Genomic DNA, 10042 nt, shown 5'->3' on the forward strand with positions numbered 1-10042 from the left:
TGTCTGATTATCTCACTTAGAATAATGTCCTCAAGGTCCATCCATTTGTTGCAAATGGCAGGATTTCCTTCTTTTTTATGGTATGAGTTTATTTTCTTTCCTATGAAGTGAACAGTCATTATATGAATGGTTTATTAACTGTTTTCTGTTCCCCCATTCTATGTATGTAACTCCATATTTCATTCTAACAAAGCAAACAAAACAAGTGGCTCTACTTGGAACTCAAAAGATATAACCTTAGGTCACACTATAGTTTTCAAGTTTTACAAAATTTTAGAGGAAGCCAAGCAACACTAATGCACTTTTTCATATTCTTATCTTAGTAAGGTATCTTAGTTAGAATTGTCTTTTTTTTTTTTTTTGGAATTGTCTTTTTTTTTTAAGATTTGATGTCTATATTTTAGATGCAAGGAAATTAATCTAAATATACATTTCAATACATTTTTATATTCATTTAATTGATGCATAGTTGACTCACAAGTTACATTAGTTTCATGAGTACAACATAGTGATTCAGCACAATGTGTGCTATGCTCACCACAAGTATAGCTACTATCAGTCACCATGCAATGCTACTAAATAGCACCACTGACTATATTCCTTATGCTGTGCTGTGCTTCATCCCCATGACCCCATGACATTAATTCCATGATTGGAAGCCTGTACCTCCTTTTTAAAAAAGATTTATTTGTTTACTTTAGAGAGAAAGAGTGCAAAGTGAACACAGGGTGGGGAGGGGCAAAGGGAAAGCAAGAGAGAGAATCTCAAACAGACTCTATGCTCAGCAGAGACCCCAAGGCAGGGCTCCATCTCACAACCCTGAGATCATGACCTGAACTGAAACCAAGAGTCAAACACTCAACCGACTGAGCCACCTAGGTGTCTCTGTGCCTCCCATTTTTGAGAAATATATATAATTGTATACTTACCATTACAATCAGGTTATAGAACATTATTACCTCAAAAATATTCCCTTTTGCACTCTGCCCCCAACCCCAGCTCCTGGAAGCCACTGATCCACTTTTGTCACCATAATTTTGTCTTTTCTAGGATGTTTATAAATGGAATCACAGAGTAGATAGTCTTTGTGTCTGACTTCTTAAATTTAGGAGTCTAAATTTAGAAGTTAGGCTTTTAAATTCTTTTATGGCTTATGCTTTTGGTGTCATAAAAGAATATTTTTACTAACTCAAGATTATAATGATTTTCTCTTGTATTTTCTCCCAGAAGTTTTATAGTATTAGTGCTTACTTATTGATTTAGGAAACATTTTAAAAAATATTCTTAAAATATTTTTATTGATTGATTGATTGAGAGTCAGAGAAGGGGCAGAGAGAGAAGGAGAGAGAGAGACTCTCAAGCAGACTCACACAGCGCAGAGCCTGACACTGGGCTCAATCCCATGACCCTGACTGAGATCATGACCTGAGCCGAAATCGAGTCTGCTGCTCAGCCAATGGAGTCATCCAGGTACCACAATTTAGGACACATTTATAATTATTTTATGTAGATGATATAAAATATACAATAGGTTTTTAGGGCAACCCAGGTGGCTCAGCGGTTTAGCTCTGCCTTCAGCCCAGGGCCTGATCCTGAAAACCCAGGATTGAGTCCCACGTTGGGCTCCCTGCATGGGGCCTGCTTCTCCCTCTGCCTGTGTCTCTGCCTCTGTGTGTGTGTGTGTGTGTCTCTTGTGAATAAATAAATAAAATCTTTTAAAAAATGGGTTTTTAATTTTGCATATGGATATCTATTTTTTTCCAGCATCATTTGTTGGAAAGACTACTCTTTTCTGATTGATTTATCTCAAATCATGTTGAGAATCAATTGATGATGTATGTGTAGGTTTCTTTATGGGCTCTCTATCCAATAGAAGCAATATATGACTATCTTTACACTATTAATTGCATGTTTTTTGTGTATGTCCCTTATTAGGTTAGGATAGTTTTGTTTTATTTCTAAATTACTGAAAAAAATTTTTTTTATCAGAAATGGGTGTTAAATTTACTAATTTTTTGTATGTGTACGTGTGTATCTCTTGAGAGGACTATGCAATATATCCTTTTTCTTCCAAGCTTTATTGAGGCATAATTGATACACAGAAAACTGCACATAATTCATATATGCAATTTGATGAGTTTAGACATATGTATACACTTGTGTTACCATCACTACAACCAAGGAAATAAACATATGCATCATTTCTAAAAGTTTTCTTATGTCTCATATTTTATTTTGTGGTAAGAACACTTAACATGAGATCTACCCTCTTAACAAATCCTTAAGTGTACAATACCTTATTGTTAATGCTACGTACCATGTTCTACGGCAGATCTCTGGAACTTACCCTTTTTGTATAACTGTAACTTCACACCAGTTGAGCAACTAGCCCTATCACCTTCTTGTAATCCTTCATTAAAGGCTGTTCATTTGCTGAATTTACACTAACTGAGTCTCCAACATTAAACAAACCTTGAATTCTTGAAATAACTTTGACTTGGTTTATTATCTTAATATTCTGTGAATTTTTTTCTTATAATATCTTCAGTATTGAATCAGGGTAATACTGATGTTAGAAATGAAAGGAATTCCACCCACTTTTATTTTCTAGGATTTATATAGAATTAGTATTATTTCTTCCTTAAATGCTTAGTAGAATTAACTATTAAAGCTGGACATAAAAAAAAAAAAAGCTGGACATAATCTTCATGGGGAGATTTTTTTTAAACTACAAATTCAATGTCTTTAGTAGATATTCAGATGATTTATTTCCTTTTTCCTTTTTTTTTTTTCTTGAGTGAGCTTTAATAATTCCTGTCTTTGAAAAAATGATGTTCAAGTAAATTTAAAATGGGGGCAGGCTGAGAACTCCAGTCTTCAGTAGGGAACTGCTGAATAGACACAGAGGGCACCTGCATGCCTTCAGACCTGTCTGTGACTTCAGGTTGAGTAGCAGTTAACTCAGGAGCTGGAGCTGTCCATTCAGTTCGAAACTCCTCTTGGGTCACAGCCTTTTCAGCATTGGCCTGCTCTTACTTTGCAATCTCTTCAGGATCTCTGAAGTAGAAGTAGAGATCATCCATGACCTCCCATGAGTGTTTATGGTAAGTGGTGCCACAAATACACAGAACTTCCCTGGCCAGCAGCCCCCATATCAAACCCACAGAGTGAGCCCCCTTGTTGCAAAGGTTGGCAATGTCCACACAGCACAGAGGAGAGTCTGTGTTACACGGAGCGATGGCAGGTAGGTTAACATAAGATGCCACTGTGAGAGGCTGGTAGTCAGCTCTGGGATCAGTATCCACCAGAAGTCTTGGCTCCCAGAAGGCTGCCCGGATCTGGTTTAATGAAGGTTCCAGGAGTGAAGCAAACAGCAATAAGAGTGCCTCCAGGAGCAGCAGCGACAAACGTCAGCACAGCTTGCTGGCCACTGCTCCTGGATGATATGACACTGACATCATCTGGGTGTTTAATGGCAAGGCTGGCATGAGCTGCCAGCAGAAGCATCTTCCAGGTTCTCTTCAGATTTATGATATAGATACCATCACACTTCCTTTTGTAGAAGTAGTGTTCCATTTGGAAGTCAAGGTTGGTACCATATAAGTTGGTTCTTGCTGCAGGAAATTTGAGGACATCCTCCTCCCTCATTGCTAGGACATCAGGACTCTGGACACCGTGAAAGTTCCCCTTTAAGTTATGACAGGGGTGCAGAACAATGTTGTATGGACCTCTCTCTGGGTAGTAAGGAAAGTCTAGCTTTGGTTTTATTCATGTTTTTATAGTGTATCTTTTCCCATTCATTAACTTTACTCTTATCTTTGTCTTAGTATTTGTGGGTCTTATAGAGGGCATATAATTGGGTTTTAGTTTTTTATCTTACCTGCCTTTTAAGTTTGTTTAGGTCATGATATTTAGATGTAGTTATCAATATCATTGGATTTAAATTCAACATATTGCTATTTATTTTCCAGCAGCCCCATCTGCTTTTTGTTCTGATTTTTAAATTTTTTTTCCCCTGACTTCTTTTAGGTTAAGTTAGTTTTTATTTAAATTCCATTTTATCTCCATTACTGGCTTGTTAGCTATACCACTTTGTTTTACTGTTTTGGTGGTTACTCCGGGGTTTATAATATACGGTTTTAAATTATTACTGTCTAGCTTCAACGCACATATAGTATAAGACTCATAACAGAAGGTTACCTACCACTGTGTTATCGTGAAAACATTTCACTTTTACATATATGGCTGACCCTTGACCAGTGCGAGGTTTAGGGGCACTGACCCCCCTTCACAGTCCAAAATTCATGTATAACTTTTGCTCTCCCCAAGCTTAACTACTAAATCCTGTTGTTAGCAGGAAGCCTTACTGATGACATAAACAATCAATTAATACATAGTTTGTGTGCTGTATTATATACTATATTCTTACAATAAAGTAAGCTAGAGAAAAAAGTTATTAAAATCATAAAGAAAAGAAAATGCATTTACAGTACTGTATTTATATTAAAAAATCTGTATAAAAGTAGAACTCCACAGTTCAAACCCACGTTGTTCAAGGGTCAACTGTACTATAAACTTGAAAATTCATTATTATTTTTGCTTTAGTCAGTCAATGATCTGTAAAAGTAGTTTCAAACTAGGAAAGTATTTCTATTCATGTGTTTTTCATTTGCAGAGCTCTTCATTCATTTGTGTAGATCCAAATTATCATCTGACATAATTTCCTTTTGCCTAAAAAACTTTCTTCATTTTTGTAGAACAGTTCCTCTAGTAAAATTCTCTTTTAAATGGAGATGTAACTGAGATATAACATTGTATAAGCTTAAGGAATATAACATAATGATTCAGTATTTATATACATTGCAAAATGATCACCACCATGGATCTGGTTAACATCATCATCTTGCGTAGTTACAGATTTGTTTTTCTTTTGGTAAGAACTTTTAAGATTTGCTCTCTTAGCAACCTCCAAATACACAAAACAGTATTATTAACTATAGTCACCATATCGTGCATTATGTCCCCATGACTTACTTATTTTATGACTGAAAGTCTGTATTTTTTCAGTACCTTTACCCATTCACCCACCTCCTACTCCTAACCACTGGCAAGCACCAATTTTTCTGTACCTATTAGCTTGTTTTTTTTGTTTGTTTTGTTTTTAGATTGTACATATAAATGAGATTATCTGATATTTGTCTTTGTCTATCTTACCATAATGCCCTCAATATTCATGCATGTTGTCAGAAAGGGCAAGATTTTCTTCTTAATATCAGCCATATTAATGGCTGATAGTATTTCATTGTAAACATATATAATACCACATTTTTAAAATCCATCTATCAATGAACACTTAAGATGCTTCCATATAAGTTAGTGATTTCATTTCCTTTGGATAAATATTTCCAAGTAGATTGTTGGATCATATGATAGTTCTATTTTTAATTTTTTGAAGAAATGCCATACTGTTTTCCATAGTGGCTACACAAATTTACATTCCTGCCAACAGTGCACATGGGTTTCCTTTTCTCCACATCCTCACCAACATTTGTTATTTCTTACCTTTTTGATCTCATTGTGGTTTTGATTTGCATTTCCCTGGTGATTAGTGATGTTGAGCACCTTTTCATGTACCTGCTGTTGACAACCTGTATGTCGTCTTTGGAAAATGTCTATTCAGACTCTCTGCCCATTTTTTAATCAGTTTTTTTGGTTTTGTTTTGCTATTGAGCTATATGAGTTCCTTGTATACTTTAGATATTATTTTTTTAAAGATTTTATTTATTTATTCATGAGAGACAGAGAGAGGCAGAGACATAGGCAGCGGGAGAAGCAGGCTCCCTGCAGGAAGCCCCATGCAGAAGTCAATCCCCGGACTCCAGGATCACACCCTGGGCTGAAGGCAGGCGCTAAACCACTGAGCCACCCAGGTGTCCTGACTTTAGATACTATTTATCAGATATATGATTTGTAAATATTTTCTCCCATTCAATAGGTTGACTTTTCATTTTGTTGATGGCTTCCTTTGATGTGCAGAAGCCATTTAGTTTGAGGTAGTCCACATATTTGTTTTTGCTTTTGTTGTCTTTGCTTTTGTTGTCAAATCCAAACAATCATTGCTAAGACCTGTGTCAAGGAGCTTACTGCCTGTTTTCCTCTTGAAGTTTTATGGTTTCAGGTCTTCTATTTAAGTCTTTAATCTATATTGAGTTATTTTTTGTGTTTGTTATGAGACAGTGGTCCAGTTTCATTCTTTTGCATGTGGCTGTCCAGTTTTCCCAACATCATTTATCCAAGAGATTGTCTTTTCATCATTGTATAGTCTTGCCTCCTTTGAATAAATTAATTGACCATATAGGTGTGGATTTTTTTCTGGGCTTTTTATTCTGTTCTGTTGATCTACGTGTTTTTGTGCCAATACCATACTGTTGTAATTATTGTAGCTTTGTAATATAGTCTAAAGTCAGGAAGCATAATATCACCTTTGCTCTTCATATTTTTGTCATTGTTGTTGTTAGCTAATCATATTAATCGGCATCTTCAGATATATAAGTTGAAGTCCGGAGTACAAGTTCAGTAGGGAGAGAGTGACAAAGTATTATTTCCCTCATTCACTCCTTCATTCAGCAAATATATAGGAAATGCGTATGTGTAAACTTTTAGGTCCTGAGATACTCAAGTAAAAAAAGGCAGGAAATTCTCTACCTTCACGCCACACTGGTTCTAGTCTGGGGAGATATACATACATACATACATACATAGAAAGAATTAATTTTAAAAATGGTTGCAAATGGTGGTAAGAGCTATAGAGAAAATGGGGAAAGGAGATTGCTACTTTATATAGAAAGTGAAGGTCTCTTTGAAGAGGTGACATTTGAGCAGTGGTTTGAGCCAACTCATTCCTAGATGGTGGGAAAGACACAGAGCTGTAAAGATCTAAGCAGAAGGAAGTATCAAGGAGAACAGCCTTAGAGAAGAATGAACTTAATGTGCTTAAGGAATAACAAGTAAACCAGGGCAAGTGGAGAATAGTGAGTAAGAAGGAGAATAGAAGGCAATGAAGTGTGAGATGCAGCAGGGGCCAAAGCATGTAAGAGTTGGTAGTGCTGGCAAGGAGTTTGTGTTTTCATTCAAGTGAGAGGGATGCTATCGGGAGGGGGGAGGTTAGGTTTGGAGCAGGAGATTTACATTTTAAGAAGATTGCTCTGACTGTTGTATGACAGATAGATGCTAGGGTGGAAAGAATGGAAGGTGGGAGGTAGAGAGCTTTAGAATAGATCAATCCAGAAAACTAAAACTTTTTGCGTATAAAGTTAACAAGCATTTGAAAGAAGAGAAGGGGAGAAGATGGGTCAAGAAAAGGAAGACTGACCAATTAGTCAGAAGGTTGGAACTCCTGGAGAAAAGTATCTACTTTTAGTAAGACACTTTACTAGTAGTAAGATTCTAGGTGTCAGTATATCTGACACATTTTAAAACAAGGTGGTCCACTAGCCAATTTTAAGTTATTTGTGGTTCCAGGATGTAAGCTTCCTCTACTATTCCAAGCCTTATTCAAAACTTACTGCACTGGTGGTATTTTGAAGACAGAAAGGAATCAAGTTGGTGTCCAGTATAAGACCACACAGTATAGGATAAGGAGGGCATACAGAATATGGCAAGATGCTTCACAAGATGAACTAATCCAATGGATCTGACAGTATAAAACCATCAGTGATGAACAAAAATGGAAATTCCTCCAAGATTCTCAGGAGGGATTTGTGTAAACATTGGCTTTCCCAGGACATAGGTGCTGGTGGTTTGAGCCAACTCATTTGAAGCCTGAAGGGCAGGATGACCTAGCTGATTCCAGGTCACACATTTAACTAAAGAACAAAGAGACAGTTTTATGGTGTGATTAGGTCAGTAGCATAAATCTTCAGGCTCATCTTTCCCAATCAGATGTTTTCCCAGCAGTTACTTCCATTAATAATTCATTTATGTATTCATTTGACAGTTATATACTCAGCACCTACTCTGTGCCAGATATTGTGTTGAGAGCTGAGGATATGGCACTAAACAGCATATTAAACATAACAGCTGTGCCATTTGGTAACTTGACCAAATGCCCTCAGAATGGCTAGACTTTACCTAAAAAAAAAAAAAAAAAAAAAAAAAAAGAATGGCTAGACTTTGGCCCAGTGAGACACAAGGACACCCATGCTGGGGCATTTGGGGGAAAGAAGCTGCATCCCTCTTTTGTCTTGTCTCCTTTATGCGGGGAGCCATTAGCTGCTCGAAACTAACTTAGCTATTATCATTATTACTGCACATTATTTATCTTTTCTTTAGCTTTTTGATTTTTTGTACTATGTCTTATGTAAACCACATCTCTAAAATAATTTCCTTACATAGTCAGATCTTTTGTAATTGACTCTGATACAGCTTGCAATAACAAAGTTTGGGGTGTATGATTAAATTATTTCCTGAAAAGATCAAAATCCGTTCTAGAACGAAGTATTTTTCTAAACATTTAAACAGAAAAAATAAAGACAATGTAACAGGCCCTTTGGAAAAACCATCTGGCAGTATCAATCAAAGTTGAATAGATGCATAATTTATAACCTAGGAATTTTACTCTCAGTATACACCCAGCAGATTTATATCTATATATACAGGTATGTAGCTATATATATTTATAGATATAAGGACACTACAAGAATGTTCGTAATGGTGCTGCCCATTATAGCTAGAAACTGGGAGTAACACAAATGTCCATCAATAGTATAATGGACAAATGAATTGTGTGAATTTCAACCAATTAAAATATATAAAGCAATGAAAATGAATGGAGTACATGGGATAATATGACTGAATCTCACAAAGATAGTGTTCAGGGAAAGAAGCCAGATACAAAGGATACTATTTATATTGTTTCATTTACATAAAGCTGAAAACTGGCAAAGCTCTTTCATAGGGATGCAAGTCAGGAGACTGACTACCCGGGGGGGTTATAATGAGAAGGAAACAAGGGGGGAGTTTTGAGAACTGGACATGTTCTGTTTCTTAATTTGGGTGCTGGTGACAGGGATATGTTCACATTGTAAAAATTCATTGAGATGTATATTTAAGATTTATGTACTTATTTTTATGGATATTATGTTTGAATGAAAAGTTTTTTTTTTAAATTTCAGTTCGATTAACCACCATATAGTACCTCGTTAGTTTCAGATGTAGAGTTCAGTGATTTCATCAGTTGCCTATAACACCCAATACTCATCATATCATATGCCCGTCACCCAGTTTACTTTGAAAAGTAGAGGTAAAATGCATTTTATTATTCTCATTGGAGTTCATAATTCATTATTTTGAAGTACTGTGGATTCTCAATGAATATTCGGTGATGATTGCTGTCATTTTAATTACAATTTTTCCTTTTATCATCCTCCTTGGGGGATAATTTTTCAGCAAATATATGTTAGAAATTCTTTAAAAAGAAAAAAAAAACCACTAATCAAGCAAAATGGTTTTAATCCAGCATTACATTTAACTATTATGAGCTCTCACACAGAAAGAATTTACAAGTTTTGTTGAGCTGGACATTTGTTTTTTTTTTTTTTTCAAAATTTAAATTTCAAGATTATATCCTTCAACATGACTCCTTTTTGCAACAGTTATCTATAAATATAGAAAATAGTTTTCTCTGAAATATTTCTTGAATCGGTTCTTTCATCTTATCTCAGCAAACCTTGCTCTGGGGCAGGTTCTAATGATCTCTTTCCTAGACTACTGCAACAGCCTGGTAACTTGTCACAACCTGACCCCAGTCATGCTCCCTCAAAACAGTCCTTATATAACCTCCATAGCGACCCAACTTACCGCAATCTGATTATTATATTCCTTTCCTTCAAACCATCTTAGTTAATGGGAACTCCATCCTTAGAGTTCTCTGGCCGAACACTTTTATCTCATCCTTGACTCCTTATTTTTTATGTCAGAAAAATCCAAGTTAAATCTGTTTTCAGGGGCACCTGAGTGGCCAGTGGTTGAGTATCTGCCTTCT

The 10042-nt window shown here is 35.9% G+C and overlaps 1 pseudogene; it reads right to left on the reverse strand.

Moving 5' to 3' along the window:
* Window positions 1-2804: 2804 nt before the first annotated feature.
* On the reverse strand, window positions 2805-9810 carry LOC121486308 (annotated as a pseudogene).
* Window positions 9811-10042: the final 232 nt, after the last annotated feature.

The sequence above is a fragment of the Vulpes lagopus genome, chromosome 1 (genome assembly GCF_018345385.1).
Source record: "Vulpes lagopus strain Blue_001 chromosome 1, ASM1834538v1, whole genome shotgun sequence".
Taxonomy (NCBI): Eukaryota; Metazoa; Chordata; class Mammalia; order Carnivora; family Canidae; genus Vulpes; species Vulpes lagopus.